General features: G+C 35.5%; 1 long non-coding RNA gene across 2 annotated transcripts; it reads left to right on the top strand.

The window, feature by feature from the left end:
* Positions 1-25,811, top strand: LOC107024566. 2 transcript variants are annotated; one of them, XR_001457367.2, is made up of 2 exons: positions 1-808; positions 25,498-25,811. It is a non-coding gene; the product is annotated as an uncharacterized LOC107024566 (long non-coding RNA). The 2 variants fall into 2 exon arrangements; XR_003579151.1 differs by lacking the exon at positions 25,498-25,811 and adding an exon at positions 2,306-2,658.

Here is a 25,811-nt window from a genome sequence, read left to right on the forward strand (position 1 = left end):
ATTTAGTCAGTCCAAGAACCTTTCCAGCAACCCATGTTCCAATACCCTTTCCCCCTTTAGATTTTGAATTTAGCTCAGCCAATTCCCAAATATCCTCGACCCTGCCCACTCCAAAGCATAGAAACCCAACTGTTCCTTACTCCTCTTCACGTTAATAGAATCTCCCATAGCGACAACATGGACCAACGACAATTGCATCAAAATACACAGAAAGCAGTGACAGACAGAATTCAATCCTTTGTCTTCTTTAGCCTGTCCATTCGCAGCAGCAAGGAGCAGATAAAGCAGCTCTGAATCCGTCCTTGTTGATTTTAGATGGAGCCACATCCCTCCCCAAGAACAGTGAAGCCATCCGGGCCATCAATTCACCCTTTCCTCTTCCGAAATAGGTAGAAGTTTCCCTCTTTTGGTGAAAGCTTTTGAATTTGAAGGGGTAAATTTGAAATGGGTCCGGGTTTTGGATCCAAATGTGCCCCACCTTCCCAAAGAAATTGTGACCTAAATCTTCATCCATATATATCCTTTTGTCATTTCTTTGTAAGGGACAACAGATTGTGGTGGGAGAAAAAATTAGTAAGAGAAGAAATTATTAATTTTCCGTTGAAAATTTTAAGCGAGAAACATTGCAGATTAAGATAGAATAGCTGAAATAGACGACCGAGGGCTCCATAGAGAACAGAGGAACTACTTCATTTGGTTCTGAGATCGATATCTCTGTCCAAATTTCCGATTTTCTGTCCGTCTTTGATACTTGGCTTGGTGGAGGCGTCGTCTTCTGTTCATCATACTGTTCGCTGCTCCAAAGAAGGTACACTTCTTCATTTTGTTTATTAGTTCCCTTGCATATTCTATTTATATCTTGTTGCTGCTGTAGATGATAGATTTGTATACCTTCTTTGCTTGTTTAAATATGAATTTATCATTCCTAGTATAGTTGTATTTTGTTGTGTTTGTTCGTTTTAGTGTAAGTTTCTAGTAATAGTCAGATTCTTTTGTTTTGATGAGCTATTCTTTTCTCATTCATGAATGTGTATGTATATGTGGAAGGGTTGGTCCCCTGATTTTGTTGCTCTTGCTTTTTTTTAGTATGGTTGTGATAGATTCCGAAATGTTGCATTGGTCCTAGTTTATTTTGCTCACTGTAAAATCCGTAGTAATGTTTTATGTTGGACGTCATATTCTTCATTCTTGCACCTCGAATTGGATGAATGAATCTAAGACATCAAGATTTTGGTTTTTCTTCACGTGTCTCTAATGCTTTCGTTCTACATTTTTTGCTTGGGACGATTGAATTGGACCTGGAGTTTTGGTTCTTATTTTGTGTATGTTCCCATCCCAAATTTTATCTTCCTTTTCTCTTGTTTTAGCCGTTGGCTTCTACCCATTTTTCCTCTGCCTAACTTCCCTATTTCTGTCTACTGTCTTTAAGTTTTCTGTTACAGTTATATTTTTAGTTCATGGGTTTGTTAATTTTCAGTAATGAAGCATGGTTCTTGAGTCCTTGCAATTTATGTTATTGTATCGGTTGGTGTCTTCGGTTTGGTCGTTCAACCTCTTTCGAGGTAGCTGATTTTTTTCTTGGAAGGAAAATGGTGTGTGTATATATATATATTTTCTTATTTTTACCATTTATAGTTGTTGTATGTTTAGCTTTGATCCGATGTTCTTATAAATTTTCTCTCTAACTCAGTTGCTTGGATGTTTATCTCTTCAATGAAGATTGGACTCGACTTCAATATTGATTTTACTTACCGTTTTTATTTTATCGTTGTTGATCCCTAACCATCTTTTATGAATTTTTTCCTGCTCGAAGCCATGGTTGTCTTCCCTTTCTTACTTTTATTTTATATCTCCCTTAGGGATTATTTTGAAGAAGCATGTTCGTGTCGTTACGTGTTAATGTGTACTGATATTATATTTGATCTCTCCTTGTTTTATGGATTATTTCGCTTAATTTCTATATTTTTTATGTCGTTAGTATGGTTTAATAATATTTGGTTTAAAGTAAGTATGATTTTTCTGTGAAAAGTTTTATATATATAAAGGTGGGCAATAGTTTATGGTTTTCTTTTTGGGAGCCATAACACAAATAATAAACTTTTGGTCATGAATATAGGTAGGGTTGCTTTGTGAACCGACTTTCCTTTCTTTGAAACTCCACTAATGAGTCCAATTAACTCCACTAATGAGTCCAATTGCATTTATTTGATACATCAGTTTAGGATCTTTAATGTGATACTTTATCTTATGCATATTATAACTTTTCTTACTTCCGCATGCTAATTCTTCTTCTTCTTTATTTTAGTTGTATGTGACTACAATCTGGGTCCTTTGGACTCCTCCCTTTACGTATCGAGAGGGCCACAAAGGCCCCCAAAAAATTCTCTTATCGAATCCCTCCCACTTTTGAGTTTAAAAAAAATATCAAAGAACAAGCCCACAAAATTGACGGACCGGTCCCCAAGGTTTATAGAATCAAGGAAGATTGGAAAATTAAGAGATCCGCTCATTATTTTGCATAAGTTGTATTTTGTTATCTTGGGCTTAATACCTTGCCCATTCATCATTATTACATTATTAGAATATCAGGACATGTGAAAAATTGGGCTTAAGGCCCAAAGTGAAATTGATCCAAATACCAGTCCAGGCGGACATAAATCGGACTTGGACCCAACCCAACTCTCTATCTCTTTCTCCTTTTACTTTACCGCCTATTTGTTTGTCGATATCTTGTTTTAGTGTTAAGTTCGAAAAATTTAAATCCCCACAAGGCGCTATTTTGTTTTAACGATTCAAACTAAATCAATTAGTCTAAATGGTTTTGAAATAATAAATTTGGCAAATTAAGTATTTACTTAGATAGTAGGTTAGTATTCTAGATTCCAAATAAATCTATCAATTTAATATTAATTCGGAACTTTTGTTATTAGCCAAATACGTTAGTTTTCAGAGAATTGCAAGTTAGCAAATATTTTAGGTGTCGTAAAAATCTTCCTAAAACATAAATATGAATCCCTGAACCCCCTTTAAGTTTTCAAATCCATTTTCTGTTTAAGTCTTTTAGAAACGAAGTTTTCTTGATTTTTTTTTTAAAAAATTAAGTGGCGACTCTAACCAAGTCTCAAAATATTTTTTACGAATAAAACAGTAGGCACTTAAACTTTATGAAATTCAACAAGTAAATGTACATGACATAATACATGTAGGATGCCATGTAGGATACAAAATTACGATGTAGAACGAATGTGTCCATTTATTCAATTTTATACATGTTTAAGTGTCTATTTGTGCACTTCCAAAGACAAAGATCATAGTTGTCTGTTGACGTCTAGTTAAGGGTCGTGTTTATGTGTTACACCAAAAATTTCTAGAGAATCTTTTCATAGCACTTGATATGCTTTGTTTTCACGAGTAAAGTATATTACAAGTTTTAAAGATGTATTTTAAGAAAGTGTTTGAAAAAAAGTATATTTAGTTTCAAGAAGCTATATTTTGTATCAAAAACTATAGTCAATTTTTAACGAAATCACATCTCATCTTTGATAAAGCATAGTCACTTTTAAATAATATTTATTTTTATTTTAAATAACTACTTGAGCAAGGACTCAAAGAAAGAGAGTATCATTTTTCCTTTAAAGTGGAGCACTTTCTTCCTAAGGTAGGATAACTTTAAAGTTATTGAGCATCAATGCATGTTCCGAGAGTAGCATTGAGCACCTTATTGGATAAGAGTTTAGATAATCCAAACCCTAGAACTACACCACCAACATATGGTACAATCATACCATTGATTTGTGTGACTCGTTAGAAATCCCCTAGTTAGGGATCATATATTTGATCTATTAGTTAAGTTCATCCTTTACCCTAATATGGTATGTAATGGCTTTGGTAACGTGGACAATATATTATATCATTACGAGGCTTACGTGATAGTTATCGGTTAGAGAAATTCCCAAAGGAAAGTAAAGTTATATTATTTTCAATATTTGTTATTGATGCATATTTTTTCAGTGATAAAGTTTTTTTTGTTAAAGTAATCATGCATGCATTACCAATTGAATTGACTTTATTTCAGTCTTTCTTGAGAGTTATTCATTCAACTATTAGTTAAGTTAATGATGTTATTTTAGGTGTTTGGGATCAACAACAAACACATCATTAGGACAATATTATTCCAACATTTGTGAGACCTTATTAATTTATGAGTAATCTAGTTTATCTTTAGTATTTGTATTTAGTTTATGATTTTAGTAAAGTATTTAGGTAGCACGAGGTCTTGTTCCTTTGGCCTATGTTTAGTATATTAGAGTCTTCATAAATGAGTCAATTTAGTCATAGTTTTAGTTGTTTTACAAATATATGAATATTATATAAATTTTATATTTTCAACTATAAAGTTTTTGAGTCCATTTTTTCAAGTTATTGATTCCCATCTTATAAAGTTTTTTGCGTTAGTCAATACACAACCTTATAGTATGCTATACCAAGTGTTCGTCCGGCCAACAATGATTTTGAGTGCCGGCCACGTCTAGGGTGTAGACTCAGATTGTGATACATGCCATGTATGAATACATTTTAAGTAGAAACATCTAATTATGTCGATCTAAATAGAGAATGTTACCTAAAAGCATCAGTTCAGGAGAAAATCACACGTTCTTCCGTGAATTTGTTCTCCAATTCTTTTCTTAATTTCTTTCATTTTTCAGCATTATAAATCTTTTTGTAGATATATATAATATTAACTCAGATATAGGTAGAGTACTTTATCAGATCATGAACTTTTGATTAGATACATCTGCATATTTTCAGATATTTGTTTTTAATCACCATCTCTCCTCCTCTCTGTCTAGAGATTAGTAACATCTCACTACTCATGTCATCACCATGACACACCGTCTCTGAGAAAAACTCCACAAACTAGCGGAAAAACCCCAAAAGAAGAAGGTTTATTTTGTAAATAAATTCATAGCGTCGTGTTGTATTTCTATTAACAATCAAAGTATATTAATAAAATATTTGAATTGAAGAAATTTAATTTAAGAAGAATGTGTGAGGGAGAAATATCCGAGGGGATAGGGAAAGAGGATAATAAGGAAAGATAGTTGATTGATTTGGAGCAATATAGATATTTACGTGGGTAAGACTCTATGTTAGTCTTATTTTAAAGAGTGATTTAGTCAATGTATGTAACTCCAAATATGATATATATTTAATAATATCATGCCTCGATCCCACACATTGGCCGTGGTTAACACTCGAGAACTACTATTGGTACCAAGCAACCCTTGTCCTGACTGTCTACTTTGTGGAAGACTAGACTTTAAATCTGAATTAAATCAGTAGGTAAAAGTACTCAATTAAATTTTCGGAAGATAATGAATGAAAAAAGTAATAGTTTTAACAAAACATCTAAGTAGTATAACGATCTGATTCTATCATTATTTAAAAGTCAATGAATAAAGACTTGGGCCAGAAAACTCTTTCATAGTAACTTGGGATTACCCAATCTAATCTAGATTTGGAAGAATTCCGATTTATTATGGTGTTGGAAAAATCTAGTAATGAATAATAGATGTAATTATGAAGTTTATTACATGAGTGAATGTCTAAGATGATAAGGAACACGTAGCACTTTACAGAATCAAATTTTAATGAGTAGAACTCCCGGAATTGATCTTTTCGTGAATGGGTACATTCTGTCGGCACTGAGGCCATTGTAGTGGGACTTAGGCCACTAATGTGGTTCTACTGCAGCGGGATGGGTCCGTGGAGCAGGACAAATGTGTTTTAAAGTCCCTTATAAGCCCTAAGACGATCCTATTTAGTATTTTTTTACTTTTAGGACTAAGGAGGCGACCCAAGCCGAGTTTTTAACAGTTTTTCACCATTTTTGAGACTAAAGGTAAGGTTTTAACTCCACAAATCTGTTTTTCAATTTGTATAACCTATTTGCTTGGGTTAATATCGATGGGTAAGGGTTTAGATATAAAAATTATGGTGGAGACAAGACCCACGACATCCTGACTAAATAGAAAAGTAAATGAAGTACTCTAAAAGCAAGGAGGCTCACCATAGCTAACTCAAACTCCACATGATATCAATGAAGCTCCCGTTGATGACCTTGATTACCTATATCTCCACTATGAAAGGATGCAGGCCAAATGGCTTTGTAAGTGGAATGTACGAGCATGTAACGGAAATTCTAGAGTACAAACATAAGCTTGAACTGGTAAAAAGGAAACATACTTACCTCTTCTCAACTCACTTTATCAACTCAACTCACGAATAAGATACTTTACTCAAATATTAGATATTTAACTCAATGATTAGATATTCAAGTCAAAGATTAGATATTCAACTCAAAGATATAATACTCAACTTGGGTAATCAACTCTAGATACTCAACTCAATATAAAGCAACACTACACATGCAATATATGGTAAACTTTTAAAATAGTAGAAATTAATTTATTGTAGTGAAGAATATAATAACAAGTCAATTTATATATAATAAAATATAATATAACTCTATGAGAGTTTCTCTTAATCGACAAACACCACTATGAGCCTAAGTGATGACACATCTTCTTGCCCACGCTGCCAGAACTGTCCTACATTTTGCCATCATATAAGACGCCTTAACTAAGTGGATTCACTAGTTTATGCTAAAAAGCCTTAAGGAATCATCTAAAAAGTATGATCCTTTATTACTCATGATGGTTACATGGTTTCTGGGGTCTGTCAATTACGTGAACTCTCCTTTATATACATATAATACTCCTTAAATACTAAACTCATATGTTTAAAAACATAACTTCTTTCTTTGGTTTGAGATAATTACCCAAAAACTTAGCTTTAAATCCCTATTGGAAATCTCAGTTTCCTTTCTTGCTCAAATGTGAAAACATTTAACTCTTGGGAATACTTAGTTCCCGTATAATCTTTAAAGAATGAACATTATTCTTACTTTTTACTGAAAACTAGCTCAAATACTTTTGGAAATCTCAGTTTCCTTTCTTGTGTAAATGTGAAAACATTTACTTTTTGGGAATACATAGAAATGACTTCATTTTTTACTCTTTATGGAACTCCAAACGTATGTCTTAAAATAAAGCTAAAATGTTTGTAATAGACTTCTTAAGCTATGGTTCATGCCGAATTATGGACGTCAACAACTCAATGCAAGGTTTTCAATAACTATGCATAGATTTCAATACTTGGAGCTCAACAACTTGAATGATACTACTCATTTCAAGAATACACAACTCACAGGGTTCATGCAGAATTATGGGCATGAAATACTCAACTCAAGTCCTCAATGATACTTCTCAAAAGGGATTAGGAACTCAACATTTCAGACTTATAAATGAAAGATACCACTGCTTTGTAAGATGCTCAACTTATAAAGTTCATACGAAATTATGGGCATTAAACAACTCGACCAGAAAGTCTATAATATGGAACTCGTAAATACAACTCTTCTCATTCTCATACCTATTTTCTCAGAACTTAGTTCAAATCTATAGTTGATCTCAAATGATTCACAATTAAACTCAAAAGCTTTCTTGAACTCTACTCTTAACTCTCTCTTCAATGTAAATTATGAATTCAAGAGTTATGATTCATGATATTAAGTATCTTGTAATGATAAAGTATACTCATGGATACATTTTACTCACTCTCATACTCACTTGATCAAGTCTTAAAACAATTTACTGGAAAGAACTCTCTAATCTTGACTTTCAACTCTACCTTGAATTTGATTTATGGTAAAGGTTGTGATTCGTGATAGGAAAGATCTTGTGATATTTATGAGTGGTTTTAGATAGTTAAACATGAGAAAGATTAAGAAATCAGTACTTGGAAGCAAGTCCTTGATGTGGAGATGCATATTGAGGTAGATAGGTGTGTGACCTCTCCGCGATGCGAAGAATATATTTTTGAAAAGGGTAGCCAGGTCCGCGACGCGGAGCAAAGTGCTTGATTCGCCCTACTATTTCCTTCTTCATTTTTGTAACCCCAATTTATCTAAATTCGATTATTTTTCTCAATTCCTCCTTAGATTAAGATAACCAACACATGAACACTAGAACATGATCATATACAACTCTAAGATCGACAAGATTCATCTAGAACTCCAAAGTATCATCTAAACTCAACATTAAAGTCAATTTCAAGAAAATAATACTTTCAACTTTCTAGAACGAATCTAATGCTGAAATTAACATGATTGGTGTGTGAGTGAAATGAAAGGGTGGAAAATACTCATATACTATAACAGAGATAAATGAAATAATGATGAGTTTAATATAAAAAAGATATTAACTCAATACTAAGAATCTATATATGTTTGAAAAATAGCCTCTAACTGACTAGAAATATTGGAACATGCCCCAACTAGATCTAGCAAAACCAAACAAATGGAAAAAAATACTTAAAAGAAACTAATGACTATTGTCCTCGAAGAATGAGGAATTACCACTGATTCCTCTGAACAGGAGATCGAGGATCGATCTAAGCGTGATCTGAATGCTGAGAACCGGAACCTATATCATGAGAAGATGTAGCGCAGAGTATGCATCAGTACTTGAAAGGTACTGAGCATAAAGGATATAATTAAGCTGAAATAACACATAATTGAACAAGCACAAAAGCAAGTATAATATTCTAAACATGATATACTAAATGCTGAGCTAACTGGATGCAATGACCAAATTTATAACATGCTGAGACTGAATACTGACTAAACTACAAATATGGTCAATGCAATAGAGTATGACTGAATTGTGGAGCTACTAATAACCAACAATAAAAAAATATGAGTTAAATGTGGAGTCCGGTGTATATGACCCATCGAGAGGACCCAATATACCCTGCCAAAGGTATAGAGACATGCTGAGGTGATCACTAAATTGATGCCCAAGAGGGGACTTACAACCTACGTGACTAGTAGTTCTAGGACTATTTGGGTAAATTGAACCCTATTCCAACTCGGTATTATGCTACTCCCAACAAATTAGGTAATGAACACATTATAACTTTGTTTCTGTAATACTGGATAACTCTAAACTGAAGATGAAAACTTAGAATGCAACAATTAATTTGATGATAATGCATTAAAAACTAAAGCATGTAAAACTGAATAACTGATATATTTGACCTAGCATATGTAATCCAAGAACTAAAGAAATACATAGCTAGGGTTGTGTAATTTATGCATCAAACTGAATACTAGTGTACTAATCAGATTTGGCTCATTCTATTATCTAAGAACCCAACAAATCTAACATTCAAGAAACCCTAGTTCTACACTAGTGCATCTCTCACTTCTCCTGTGATAGCATGTGCCTGAGTGGTGAGGGCTTGGGCCATCTGAACTAGTGCATCTCTCACTTCTCCATCCGTCAATGCAGCTGGGTTGACAAGCACTTGCACTCCAGCAGCTGGGGCTTGAGGAGGAGCTTGGTTGCCTCCAGCAGCTGCTTCTTCCACTCTTCTGCATGCGTTTCTCCTTGTGTTTATTTTCTACACGTATACATAAGAATGGAATTAGATGATAGACTGAAACAAAGTGTCAAAGCTCTACACGGCACGATATAGAGTACAATAAGGGAAGATTCTTAACATCACCTAGTCTCTTTTCACACCCGGATTCTGGAATCTGAATGCAGCGGCGTTGTTAACCTCTCAGAGGTCGCAGACAAGCCTCTTCTTAGATTTCATCACATTCATATAGTTAAATTTGCGGAAAATCTAAAACTTTTAAAACAAAATGAAGTATACATAGACTTCATATCAAAATTACATGGATTTATATAATATAAGCTCAAACTAAACAACCATCTACAATTGATTAAGCAATTCAAATGAAAGAATCAATATATAATAATAGTTTGCCAAAAACGGCCTTATTACAAAGCTTTGAATAAATGTCTGAAAGAAACGCTAGGGACAACATCCTCTAGATATGTCTAAAGTACTAATGCTAGCTACATAGATGTATCATCCTCAAAATTAAGAGGACCTACCAAAACTTTGGAGACCGCTTAGTCCAAACCGCTTCAATGAGTCTTCAACCTCCTCTCTGATCTGCACCTATAAAATAGTAATAGTATAGGGTTAGTACACACTTGTACTAAGTATGGGTGTATGAACACATACACATAAGAATTATGCATGATCAAGGAAAGCTCTTCCTATAACCACATGCCATTTTTTTGAAGTGACATCACTAGACTTTCCTAATTTGTTATTTGTGAATTATGGTATGAATATGATGTATTTTAATGCATTCAAAGCACACATCTCATTTTCTATATGAATAAAAGACCCTAGAATCATCAACATAGATTTAGAACAACTCGAGCGAAAATTTTAGTTTTTTGATCCTCCAAACCCGAGAGCCCCTTCCCCCATACTTAGTTTATTTTTCAGTCTTTTTCCTCTTATTGTTGTCTAGTTCAAAAATCTATTTTGATGACTTTTTTTACTTACAAGTGCAATGATTCATTATACTCCCATTCTTATAATGAATCAAGCAAGAAATTCAAGAGATTAAGGAAATGATTGAACTGCAATTTGGGGCATGGAATCTTCATAAACCAATCTTCAGTGACTATTCCTATTATTATATTATTGGCCTAATATAACCAGTAATTATAAGCCAATCTTGTTTGGCTATGATCTTTTGCCAATTATGTAAAGTCATTATAAGACAATCTTATTTGGCTTGATCATTTTCATTACATGAGGATTAATTATTGGCTATGCCCTTTACTTATTGGCATTTTCATTCTTATCAACATTGGCATTCATAGCTCTTACTTTCTTAGTTCTCCTTTAACTTACATCTCTTATTAATTGTTATTTCCTTAAAGAAGTCTGTAGCATTAAGATCATGTAAAAATACATGAAATCCAGTGTCTTCCCCACACCAAAAAGGGGTGATTCATCGATCAAAATGAATCCTAGATCATGTGAGTTAACATGAAGTCCAATGGCCTCCCCACACAGAAAAGGGGTGATTCACCGGCTAAAGTGAGTTCATGTCAAGTATTTACCTTACACCGAAAAGGGGTAGGTCACGGCGAACATTCTTTTGAGCATTAATCGACATAGATCATGTGAGATAAACATTAAATCTGGTGTCTTCCCACACCGAAAAGTTGTGATCTCATTTTCCAAGGTGAGACCGAAACATACCTTGCTCTCTTAAATGGAATCCACAGGCTAGTTCTCATGTTGGCTATACATAGTTCGGATACTAGGAGATATTCAGAGACTCTTATCCGCCGTGGTGGAGCCTCATCTCATGAGACTTATATGTGCAAGCACAATCTCATAGCTAGTCTATCGGTGCTTTGCTCACTTTCTTTATTATTCTTATCTTTTTGAGTCGACTCAAACATTATGGAAGCTTGCTTCTAGATTCAGGTTTACTTACTCTATTGATGACTTTCCATCCCTTTCTTTACATTGATGAAATATGAATTTATCCTTACATAACATCTTTGGTGTTAATGAAACTTGTCTTACACATTCTAACACCCTTTTTCGTGAGTATCTTAACATAGTGTCTTAGGTGTGAGTGAGACTTGTCTCACTTCCTTTAACACCTCATTCAGGTCACTTTCTTAACTTAGACAGTTTTAATTATGTTAATACTCACTTTACTTGTTTATGTTCATTTGGTAGATTCATATCATCATTTATAGACGTTGAGAACTTCATTCAATGAAATACTTATATTCATAGTTTCTTTGGTTAGAGTATGTAGGGACCTGTCCCAATTATTGGCATACCCTTGGATATAAATTCTGAATAGTTTCAGCGTCAACCTGTAGCTCTAGCGTCCACCTGTGCCTCCATCTAAAATTTTTAGAGTTGTATGGGATTAGTACACACTTGTACTAAGTATGGGTATATGCAATCACACACCAAGGACATGCATGATTAAGAACAACTCTTTCCTAACAACATGATTACGGAAAGTCATGTCAGTGAACTTGCCAAATTGGGATTAGAAAAGTTAGTGAGCTCTCCAAAATTGGGTAAGGAAAGTGAGTGAACTTTCCAAATTTGGATTAGGAAAGTTTATGAACTTTCCAATTTTGGATTAGGAAAGTTATTCCATGAGAGTAACATGCATCATCATACTTAACATTTTGCACACAACACATAGCACATAACATTTTTCATATCATTAGGTCATATGCCATGAGACCTTGGAATCATGGACTTGACATAAAGACTTCCCAAAAATGAGGGCTCAACATATTGGTCATTCTTGACATCAGAGTCTGCTTCGTTCATTGATACGTACTTCATTTCATTTCATTCATGGGCCAGTGTAAACACCAGCTATACCTAGGATATAGTTTAAGACTTTCATCGAGTTCGTTGTGCAATGACCAAGAATGACCTAATGTCATTACTTGTATCTAACTCACCTCTTGATTATCCTATCCTAACACCCTTGGTATCATTCGTTTCATTATGTGCATCATTTGAGGCTGGCCTTATTCATTCATTGGGAACTTTAACTTTAACCGACATAGATCATGTGAGCATCCTGAAATCCAGTGTCATGAAACTCCACACTGAAAAGAGGTGGAATCACCGGCCAAAGTGACCCAAAACATGCTAGCGTACATGGGAATTGAACCTCGCCAGATCCCTATATTGGCAGTATAGGTTCAAAGACTAGGAGATATAAGGAGACCCATACCCGGCATGCCGGACAACCTCATCTCACGAGAGTTACGTGAACCTCCGCCCTTCCCGAAAGAAGGCATCACCGCTCATAGCTAGGTGCTCAGTTTAAAGTTCCATTACATTCAACTCATACATCATGGAAGCTTGCTTCTAGTATGAGGACATCATAGCTCAATAGATGATTTCTCATCTCATCATTAGTATTAAGTGTGTTAATCTCAATACTTTCATTAGAGTGTTCATAGAGATTGGTCTCTTCATTAACTTTACACTCTCATAGGTGAGTACGTTTTGGTAACATTTACTTAGGCTCATTTGAGATTGCTCTCATCTTTTACATTAGCCTCATATCATGTTGTCACCACATTCATTATCATTATCACATTTGTTCTTCATAGTTACTCACCCCTTTTTACATGAATGTTCATTTCATCATATGCCAATGCACTTGGCCATTTGGTGTGTTTCACACTCGTACTTAACCCTTCTAGGGTTTCATTATTTCATTGTTCATTTCATCATTTCATTCATATGCCAATGCACTTGTCCATGTAGTGTATTTTACACTAGTACTTAACCCTTCTAGGGTTTCATAATTTCATTACATACATCTTAGGTTCACTTACTTTTAAACGTATGCTAGACTTATGGGTCTATACATACAAGCAATGGGGCTTCATTCATAGTTTGTCTAAGTGATTCATATTTACCCAAGATTATGTGGTACGAGATTTATGCATCTTGTAGATATGCCAAGATATTGATTTTGATCTTTACAGACATCATTCATTAAATATTTACTTACGTATGACTTATGTGTCAATACAGAATCGGGCAAGGGAATCCGATTTCGAATCCCTTGGACAACACTTAATCTTAATTTAAACTTCATAATCACATTTTTTAGATTTGGGGGACCCTAGTTCGATCCCCATCAACCCCATAATATTTCCTTTCTTTTTATCCTCTCTTTTTTCGTTTAAGTTAAGGAGGTTGTGGGTCAATCCCCCTCCAGCTCATTATATTTCTTTTAATTTGTCTCTTAAATTTCTCACCTATCCAAGGGGTTGTGGGTTAAATCCCCACTCTCCACATTTATTTTCTCCTTTATTTTTCTCCTAACTCTCTCATCCATTCAAGAGGTTGTGGGTTCAATTCCCACTCACCACATCTATTTTTTCTTGGATTTTTCTCACGAAATGTTTATGAAATTTTAATTTAGTAAGGTCATGGGTTAAATCCCCAATGACCTCAATTTTTTTTTTAAAAATTAAACGAAACTCATTTTTTAAAAGTTGGCCGAGACAACAATTTCCAGCAGGCTGGAAATTTAGTCTCTTCCAAACCATAACTGTCTTAATCTTTTGTTGATTTTTTTCGTAGCTTTCATGGAATGATGTCTTGGGTTCAATCCTTAGTTATCACACTTATTTTACGTTCATTTTTCATTGCATTTTGTACCATTTTGTTTGACTGAACCCAACCTACCAAATGCTGGAAATTTGTTTACTATTTTTAGCTTCTTTTTATCATCATTCATACGTTAATTCTTAAGGCATTTCGTGGATCATTTGGTGCATCTTTAAGTGTAATCTTTTTATGATTATATTCAGCCAAGAATTAACATTTCATCCAGCAACATTTCACAACTTTTACACCTCATGATTTACACAAACATTCGCACATAAAATTCAACCATAAAAGCATATCATTTTTCACATCTTTTGGTTGACATAACTTAACATGCTTACAATTCCCAACACATAATCAAGAACACATTATCACGAAAATCAAACTTCATGCTTAAACTACCACAAAACATACCAACAACATGATCTCTAACCTATTTCACATTGAGATCAAAGGAATACTATGGACAAGGAGTTCGACAAGAACGGGAACAACCTAGTTTTCGAGTAGATTCATCTAAGCCTTAAGGGTCTCTTGGGAAAGGGACCAAGAGTAAGAAAACCCATACCTTTTATGACGTTAAAACCTCGACTTGATGCCCAAAATCTTCTCCAAAAATCACGTCCAAATCCCCTCAAAGTAAACACCAACTTGACGGACAAACTTCTCTTTGCCTACGTGATTGATTTCATTTGTTTTCTTATATTTTGGTTGTGAGTTCTTCAAGTGTGAAGAACTTTGGTTCACCTACTTTTTTTTTTGAAGTTATTTGGAAGAGAGAATCGTGAGTGAGAGTGATAGAGACGTGAGAGAGAGATGAGCGTGGGAGAGAAGAGTTTTCTTAGGATTAGGAGTCTAGTTTAGGATTTAGTCAAATAAGGTTTTTATTTAATTATTAAAAATCTGATTTCCTTTTATAATTATTAATTAAATATATTAATTCAATAGCTTAAATAAAAATCACATTAATTCATTGCTTCCACATAGGTTCGAACTCGGGTGAAGCAAGACCTCACTTCAAGAGCTCAATTTCGGCTCTGTCTCCCTAAATTTCCCCTCCACCTTATTAATTAAATAATTAATTATATATTAAGGGTAATTATGATATAATCCTTAGCCTGGAAAAAGACCATTTTACCCCTAGACCCTCCAAACCTAAGATTTCCTCTTTTTATGTCCGGTAAAGACTCCTTCGAGTAAATCTTCATATTCGAGATCCCTCCATGGTTGGACCCAACCTTTCCTAGATCAACTAACTCCCCAAGTTAGTTGGCTTGGATGTAGCAAGGGTTCCAAAGTCTGGTTCTACGCGCATCAATCCTTGTGAACCCTGGTCTAATCATAGGCATTCTTGACACATTAGGTATCACTTAGCATATCCATTTTTAGGGTTATTACACTACATATCTAGGAATGATCTTCCCTTTCTTTCTAAATCTCATCACCGCCTTCATATATGACACTTTCAAGAAAACCCAATCATTAACATGGAACCCTAGTTCTCTTTTCCTTACATCTGCATAAGACTTTTGGCGGTTCTGGGTTGTCTTAAGTTTACCTCTAATAAGTTGAATTTTGTCCATAGCATAATGGAATGAATCTGTTCCTACCAAAGCTACTTCACCTAATTCAGACCAACCAATAAGAGATCTGCACCTACGCCCATACAATGCCTCATACGGGGCTATTTGAATGTTGGAATGATAGCTATTATTATTAGAGAATTCTATAAGAGGAAGGTGATCATCCCGACTACCCTTGAAATTGATCACACAAGCTCTCAACATGTCCTCCAATGTCTGAATTGTACTCTCTGCCTGTCCATCCTTATGCGGATGAAATATTTGTGTTAAGATTAACATGAGTACTATGAACATTCTGAAATGACTTCAAGAAATGAGAGGTAAACGGAGGACCTCTATCTGAGATGATCGACAAAGTAACCCCATGCAATCCTGCTATCTCATTAATATAAATCTTAGTGTAATCCTCCATCAAATAGGTAGTCTTGACAGCCAAAAAGCGAGAAGACTTAGTAACTCTATCAACAATCACCCAAATTTAGTCATGATGTATGCAAGTACGAGGAAAGCCTATGATGAAGTCCATGTCTATGACTTCCCACTTCCAAGTAGGAATGTCAATATCTTGTGTCATACCTCCTGGTTTCTGATGTTCTACCTTCACTTGTTGTCAATTGGGGCACTTACTCACAAAATCTGCTAGATCCCTCTACATGTCATGAACCAAAAGACTTCCCGTAGATTGCGGACATCATAGTGGTGCTTGGATGAATAGAATATCTAGAGTTATGGGCTTATGAAATAATGTGTTTTTTCAACTCACCCACATCAGGAACACACAGTTTATCCTGGTAGAGAAGTACACCATCTCTCCCTTGGGATAAAACCTCCACTCTTTGATTGTGGACTGGACCCTTTTGTTCAAGAAAGATTGGATCACTGTCTTGATATTCCTTAACCTCCGCTACCAAAGAAGATTTTACCCTATTCTGAACTGTTACACCACTGTCTGACATGCTCATAAGGAAAACTCCCATGCGAGTAAGCCTGTGAATATCCTACACTAGTTCCTTCCTTTCTTTCTCAACATGGGTTGTACTACCAAAAGATAATATTCTAAGAGCATATACTACATTATTAGACTTCACAGGATGGTAATCACACTCATATCATAATCCTTAAGGAACTCAAGTCATTTCCTCTGGAGAAGATTCAACTCTTTCTGGGTGAACACATATTGAAGGCTCTTATGGTCTATGAACACATCTACATGAACACCATTCAAGTAGTGTCTCCAAACCTTTAGTACAAACATCACTATTATAAGCTCGAAGCCATGAGTCGGATGATTCTTCTCATGTACCTTAAGTTGTCTAGAAGAATAAGCTATAACCTTTCCTCGCTGCATCAACACACAACCTAGCCAACTATGGATGCATCACAATAGATCACAGAACCATCTGAATCCTTTGGTAGAGTCAAAACTGGAGTTGTATTCAACCTAGTTTTCAATTCTGGGAATCTTTTCTCATAATCGTCTTACGACTGAAACTTAACCATTTTCTAAGTCAATCTAGTCAATGGTAAGGCTATGGATGAGAGTCCTTCCACAAACCTTTTGTAATAATCCACTAGACCCAAGAAACTTGTGATATTTGTAGCAGAGATAGGTCTAGCCTATTGTTAAACTACTTCTATCTTATGGGAATCTACTCAATACCCTTCACTAGATATAATATGCCTAAGGAAGGCAAATGATTATGCAGGAAAAATCTCAAAAGACTCGCATGTTCTTCCTCATTCCTAAAATAATGAGAATATCATCAATAAATACGATAACTAACAAGTCGAAGTATTTCTTCAACACTTGGTTCGTCAGATCCATGAAAGATTAAATAGCATTAATTAGTCCTAATGACATAACCACAAATTCATAATGACTATATCGAGTTCTGCATGTTGTTTTTATAATGTCACTATCTCTGACTCTAAGCTGATGATAACCATATCTGAGGCATATATTTGAGAAATGGATAGCACCTTTTAAGTTGGTCAAACAAGTCATCAATCTTGGGGATGGGATATTTGTTCTTGATTCTGACCTTGTTCAACTGACTATATTCAACGCACATTATAAGAGAACCATCTTTCTTATTCACGAACAACATTGGCACACTGCATGGCAAATACTAGGTCTGATGAAGCCCTTATCTAGAACTTCTTTTATCTGCTCTTTCCATTCGTTAAGCTCAGTTGGAGCCATTTTGTAGGGAGGAATAGAGATAGGATGGGTGTGTGGAAGGAGATAAATTCCAAAGTCAATTTTCTTTACGCGAGGAACTTTGGGAAGATCTTATGGAAACAAATAAGAAAACTCACTGAATAATTGAACTGACTCAAGAGTTGCGGTTTCAGAGCTAGAATTCTTAATCCGAACTAGATTATAGAGATAACCTTTAGAGATCATCTTTTTGGCCTTCTGGTAAGAAATGAATCATCTCATAGGCGCTAGGATACTACCATTCCACTCTAAGATTGTTTTGTTTGAAACTGAATATGAAAAAACCTAGTTCTACAATCAATTAATGCATAACAGGAATGTAACCAATTCAAGCCTAGAATGAAAACGAAGCCTACCATTTCTAACTATACGAGATCAGATGAGGTGACTTTCTAGGAGACTTTAACAGGCAACTTTTCTATACATGGCTAGCTATAACTCGGTCACAGACTAGAGTAGAGACAGAGAAAGGTTCTAAGAGAGTTTTTGGACTAACACCGAATTGGACTGCTATAGAAGAGAGTAGCCCCTGGATTTAACAATGCATACACATCAAGGTCAAATACTCGTAAAGTATGAGTTACTACATAGGGAGAACCTTCTAATCCTAGAGAGCTTGAAGATCATACAACATATTCTTGCGCTGACCGCCACCTGTACCAGACGTGTTACCATGTTGAGTCGAGCGACTTGTTAGTGCTGCTGAAGTTGTAGACTGAGTTATACCATTACTACTTCCTTGATCCTATCTAGAAAGACAATCCATTAACCGATGAACTCATCCAAATCATCCTTCGTTTCCTGCAAGGCACTCGCTCGGATGGTTCTTACAACACTTAGGGCATGTGAGGTAAGCTTTGGTTCCACACTTCCCCGATACTTAGATCCTGGTTTTTAACCTTCTGATCATACCTGTTATTGGAGGATGGAACACTAGCTGACGAAGGGGGTGGGCTGAAAAGTACTGCTAACTCTGTGAGTGATTTCCACCATAAGATTTCTACTGAGAATAATCATATTTCCCAGTCCTAGCCTTTTTATTCTCCTTGGCATGTTTCATAAGCTTATCACCCTTGTTGAGCATTAGTCATAATAGGCGTACCGATTTTAATATCTCCTAGTAACATAGCATTTTTGTACTATGTTTTCACCAAATTTGACATTCCATACAAGAACATATTATCTGAGCTTTGGAATCAGCAACTATATGAGGAGCATACATAGAGAGCTGGGTAAACTTGAGCCCATACGCTTGGACTGTAATGTTACCTTGCCTTATGTTCATGAATTCTTTGGCCCTTACTTCTGTCAACTCTATCAGGAAAAGTCTATCCAAGAAGGTTTTATTAAAACATTCCGAAGTAATAAGGGATGCATCTGTACCCCTATTTTCCTTCCACTGAGTATTCCAGATATGAGCCACATCCTTAAGTTGGTAAGATAATAGCTCAACCATATCATTCCAAGTGACCTGCATCACCTCGAGGATCTTCTTGATATCACCTAAGAAATTTTGAGAATCCTCACTAGTCTGCGATCCTAAGAACTCAGGCTGATATATGCTAGCAAAGTCACAGACCCTTGCTGTCGCTGATATACTATTAGCATTAACCAAAGCTTGAACCCGCTAATTGTTCTGATTGACAACACTCTGAGCCAACATCTGAATGACCATCCTGAATTATGTATTAGAGACTTCCTAATATGGAACTGGAGGGGGTACTTTAGAATTTGTAGCATTCACATTCCAATGTTAGCTCTACAAAGAAGCATGATATGTAATGTAGAACGCCGAGTTAGAATGGAATTTTATCATACCTTACAAATGATAAGAATAACAAGAAAAATGAGGATTTTCCTAAAACACTTTACAACCTCCTTCTCCTTAAATGTGGTGCATTTCACACCCATAAAAAGGATTCTACTTAGTGCAGCTTTTCAGACATCATAGAATTCTTATGCCTAATGCTCTGATACAAAGTTTTGTCCAAGCTACCCCCGAGATGCAGACCTAGGACCATAAGTGGTCCCAAGCTAACACTACTGCATGATCATGAGCATACTATAGATAATAACTTGTTGTGGAAGCTAAATCATAAGTAAAACTAAAGAATGTGGAATACTCGTATATTGTAACTAAGATAAATGAAATACTAATGAGTTTAATACAAGGAAGATGCTAACTCAATACTTTGTTAAATCTATCTATGTCTGAAAAGTGGCCTCTAACTGACTAGAAATGTTGGGACATGCCCCAACTAGATCTAGCAAACTGAAACTAAAAGACTAAAAATAATTCAAAGAAACTCATCACTATTTTCCTTGAAGAATGAGGACTCATCAATGATTCTGCTAAATTAGAGTTCGAGGACTGACCTAAGCGTGATCTGGATGCGGAGAACCTGAGCCTACATCAGGAAAAGATATAGCACAGAGTATGTGTCGGTACTTGAAAGGTACTGAGCATGAAGGATAGAATAAAGCGGAAATAATACATAACAGAACAAACACAAAAGCAAGTATAATATTTTGAACATGATATACTGAATTTTGAGCTAACTGGATGTAAGGACCAAATTTATAATACGCTTAAACTTAATACTGACTGAATTGTAAACATGGTCAATGCAATAGAGTCTAACTAAATTGTGGGAGCTACTAATAACCGACATTAAAACCACATGAGGGGCTAAATATGGAGTCCGATGTATATGCCCCATTGATAGGACCCAATATACCTAGACAAAGGCATAGAGGCATGATGGCGTGATCACTGTACCGATGCCCACAAAGAGAACTTACAACCTACGTGGCTAGTAGTTCTGGGACTATTTAGGTACGCTAAACCCTAGTTCAACTCGGTACTATGCTACTCCGAATTGATTAGGTAATGAACATATTATGAATAAGTTCCTATAAAATGGGATAGCTCAAAACTTAACATACAAATTGAGAATGCAACAATAAATCTAATAATGATGCATTAAAAGCTTAGGCATGTATAACTGAATAACTGATATATCTTACCTATCATGTGTAATTCAAGAACTAAACAAATGCATATCCAGTAATTCTAGAACTAAATAAATGCATAGTCAGGGTTCTGGAGTTCATGTATTAAACTGAATATTAACGTACTAATATGATTTGGATCATTCTACTATATGAGAACCCAAAAATTCTAGGATTCAAGAAACCCTAGGTCTAGTCATAATAAGAGAATAAAGAAAGTGACTGAAAACTAGGGACCTAATGGGTGAAGTAACCCACTTGTGAAATCCCACATACCTGGTGACGAATTCCACGGACATATCCTTAGATTTCGGTGTTGGAACTGATGCAAACTTGTTATGTTCTTCAACTAGGATTCTTGAATTTTTTCTCCTCTTGATTCTAATTTTCTACGTTTTTATTAACGATTTGACTTAGGTAAGTTCTAGTTATATTTCTACACTCAAACGGACTAAAACCTCATGATTTAGGGTCTAAATGACGTATCTTAGGGGTCCAAGAAGTAGAAAAAGACTGAAATACCCCTTAATTTACTGCTATTAGAGTGACAGACATATTGGACCTAGGGTCCGTAGTTTGGGGTCGTAAGTCAAGTCTGCTCGACCGGGCTTCACTAAAACAAGCATAACGTCCTACTCGGAGGTCGGATTTTAGCAAAATTTGTGGCATTAGAAAGAGGACTATAATATCATAGGTCATGAGACACCTAATTCCTTTTGTGTTAAGAATCATGCCTATTTGAAGTTTACCCGATCAACAACTTCCACTAACTTGTTATTAACCCCACATACTGTCAGACCTACGGACCGTAGATCAAACGATGATTTGTGCTTGTTTGCCATAGTTCATGTTAGTGGCTTTGTAAAGGGGTCTTGATCCATAGACACACACCATAGATCGTGGTCTGACTTACGGACCATAAGTTTGTCTATGGGTCAAGACTAAGAAAATTTTCTTAGCTGGATTTTTGGGAGGGGCTGTCGTGGTGAGCCACGGACCGAAACACGGGCCGTAGGTGGTGACCATCGGTTGGACCTATAATTTTCTGAAAATCAGAAATGTAGTTTGTTTTTGTATGGGGTGTTACAACTTAAATGAACTCGTAACATTTTTTAGGACCAAAATACCCTTTAATAAATGAATAAAATGAGCTAGGAGTCGGAATGATTTTTCACCAGGAAGTGAGGTTTGTATTTGCTTTGTAACGCGGAGCTGCTGCCAGGTTTGAGAATCATTATTAAATCATTCATTATTTTTTTACTCAAAGCTCGAAATTTTACAAACTCGGTGGCGTTTGGAAAAGGACTCAAAGGGTTATTTTAATATCTTATGGATCTTCTAACTTAGCTTGTACTAAAATATCTGGTCATTTGAAGTTGACCTAAAATGTAAAAAATACATAGGAATGACTTGAATACTCTTCTCTGTGGTTCTTCTTGGAACCTAAGGTGCTACCCATATTGACCTTAATACGTAGAAAAAACTAAATTTCTCAGTAAAATCTTACTCACAAAGAAGGATGGTTAGAGTCTAAGCTCAATAATTTTATGGTGTGTTACACAAGTATACCTATTAATCAGTTGACCTATCTCTATTTGTGTTTTCTTTAAGGTTGACTGAACCTAGTCTTCTTGAGTTTCTGATATTCCAAGCTCGTTCGAGCTTTTGTAAGCCAAAGCAAATTCTTATATGAGAAGAAGTAAGAGCAAAATATAAAACAAGAAGGATAAAGAATCTTTGTGTTTATTCTCCTTCACTTGTGTTACTAATGACAATTTAACCCCATTCATCACAACAACACAACTGTTACACCTAGTACATCAAATGACTTAAGATAGGGATCCATGTGTAGTTCAATTATTTAAAAATTCCTATTTTATGCTAACCAACTTAGTTTGGGAAGTTTCGTTGATAAGAACTTAAAACGACCATGACATCTGGTGAAATAGTAACCTAGGCTATTGTGGTGCTAGTGATGGTGGGATGGTTAAAAAGGGGTATCTAAGGGTTTGAACATGAAAAGATGATGAAGATGTATATAGGTACTTAAACTAGGTTTTAAAGAGGTCAAGTGCAAGAAGAAGTGCCTAGCTTAAGGGGCAAGCCAAGGCTAAGAAGCTCCATGTGTCTTATACACTGCCCCAACCTTTACGAGGGGGACCACGACATTTTGGTTCACTCCAAGGCTCGTGAAGGTGCGTGTGGAGTTGCCTTAATTCTTCCAGTAGAGGCATGTTTGGAAGGGCTACTGCCCAAGGCACCACGACCCACTTGACAGGACGTGGTGCATGTTCACCGGCAAGGGAGAGGTGATCGTGAACTTTACTTGGAGTCTAGGATTTGGCACATTTTAGGAGGCTACTACCTCACACTTCACGAGCACCACCACGAGCCGTTGAGCTCTTCACGGCTCATGAAGTGGTGTGTGAAGACTAGACGAGGTCCTTAATTGGAAGTCAAGTTGGACTTTTATCATAAAATTCTAACTAAGTCAAGGGTATTTTGGGGGTTGACTATATATTGACTTTAAGTCATTTAACACTCAATTCCCACATCAAAACCTAATACTAAATTGAAACCCAATTACTCCCACTTCTCTCTACAGTCTCTCTCTACCCAACCTCCATTGAAGAAACATTCAAGCTTCAAGAAGAAGAAAAAATCTACAATTTTCCTACTCAATTTTGTGCATAAAGTCTTCATCACGTTATGGATTAATTCACTCTTGGGATTCCTTTCCCAAGGAGGTCCCTTCAAAGATGTTTTCAAACCTACTAAGATCTAGGGTTTTTCTCTATAAATGGGTCTTCTTTTAAAATTATAAATCAACTAGAACTAATTATGATTACTTAGGGGTTTTAAGTGTGTAATGACGATTAATTGTTATTGTTCACTTAATATTCCCTTAGACCCATGTTCTTCCCTAATTTGATAAATCTTGAATTGAAATTGATGAATTGGTTGATGATTGTGCATATGGCAATTGTTATATTGATGTTAATTATGTTATTATTCCATGAATTACATCATATAATGTGTTGTTTCGGTTATTGACCTAATTCCTTAAGGATTCATGATGTCCCTTTTTCTTTTAACCTTAACTCTTGAATTATGTTGGCTAATTATTAGAGATGACGTAATTGAGTATGTTCTTTCTTAATTGGCTGTTGTATGTTGATGATAATTGATTTGATTGGTAAATATCATTGATTTGTGATGAAGGCTTGAAAGGGTTTTCTTGGAAGCCATTGGTAAGACCTTCAAGGACATGAACTTGTTATTGAAGTATTGTTAGCTTATCCTTGGTAATGTTGGTTACTTAAAGTATGAATGATGAAGTATGAACGAGGAAGTTATGAATGTATGATCATGCTATGAATATGATGGTTGTGAGATGATAATAGGTGTACTATTATGAAGGATTTAAGGTTATTCCTATGCGCATCTTATTACTAAGCTATGATGTAACGTTCTCACATGATGTTGGGTTTGTGATGAAAGGACTTTCTCATCCTATAAAGTATAATCTATGAAGTTGTTATATGAGGGGTTAAAATACTAAGACCAATGTTATGCATTAATGTTAAGGGAGACTTAAAGATACTTCAAAAAGGGAATTTACTTTAGCACCAAGTGAACTTGACAATGAGAGGTATAACTTCTGAAAGAAAGGTAGGTTCACCTAATGTTCTCATGAGGTGGAAATTACAATGAGAGAGGGTTTCTAGTAACCACCTCCTAGTTCCTTAACTATGTGCCCCCATAGGAAACCTAGCCAGTGTATCCACCTAGCTACTATTATGATGTATATGCCCTACCTTGACAAGTAAGATACCCTCCTTTTGGTGTGAGGGAACACAACCTGATTCTATGTTTAGCTCACATGGTCTAATGTCGGTTATGACAAAGTTTCCCAAATGTAAAATGAATGAACGAAAGTATTAAGATGAATACTAGCTAGGACTACTTAAGAGGTGTTACTTAGTGTAGGTAAGGGTATGGGACTTTACCTATACATTGACAAGTGAACCTTGAGGGGAATTCTAGGGTGGGTTCTTTATGTACGTATGATACACTTGATGGTGGCGTTTTAAGATGTTGGTTTTATTGGATGTACATGATATTGGTCTTAATTGTTATGTATGATGTTGACTGTACTTGTAATGATAAGGTATGCGGTGAAGACAATTTTTAGGTCACTTTGCTAGTTTACTTGGTTTATGTGGGGATATGGGGCTTTACATACACATTGCACTAGTAGGCTTGGATGGGGTCATGATTAAGGTCTTGTGATTTGATGAGGAAATGAACTCTAATTATGAAATGTTGATTATGGATTTATTATGATGTTGCAGTTGAACATGAAAATGAATATGTCTGATGGTTGTTGTGATATGGACTTGTATATGTTCTTGGAATGTGCATAAAGGCTTTTTAAGTGAACTTAGCATTGTTATAATAAAATTTCCCTTTTTGCATGTATTCAAAGGTTTTACTTGCATGCATCCATAATTAGTACATGTCGTTTGTTTTATCTCATATCTCTCCTAAATGTAGGCTCGAGCCATTGAGGTGCTTCAAGGCCTATTTACCAAAGAAGATTGGATTGTTCCCAAGTTGGTTAGTCCTAAAGTCCGAGGACAAAGCCTATGAATCTAGCTGTTGTTATTTTGCTATTAAGGAAAGACATTATTCTATTTCCTATTTCAAGGACTATGTTGTATTCTCTTATAAGATTCGAAATGGTGTAAGGGCTAAGTCCCAATTGTTGTATTCTTATGTTAGATGGTCATGTGAGACAATTATAGATTCCATTTTGATATATGTGAAGTGAAGTTGAAATTCAAATGAAAAGTTTTAATTTTTCCGCT

Source organism: Solanum pennellii, chromosome 7, assembly GCF_001406875.1.
Source record: "Solanum pennellii chromosome 7, SPENNV200".
NCBI classification, from domain to species: domain Eukaryota; kingdom Viridiplantae; phylum Streptophyta; class Magnoliopsida; order Solanales; family Solanaceae; genus Solanum; species Solanum pennellii.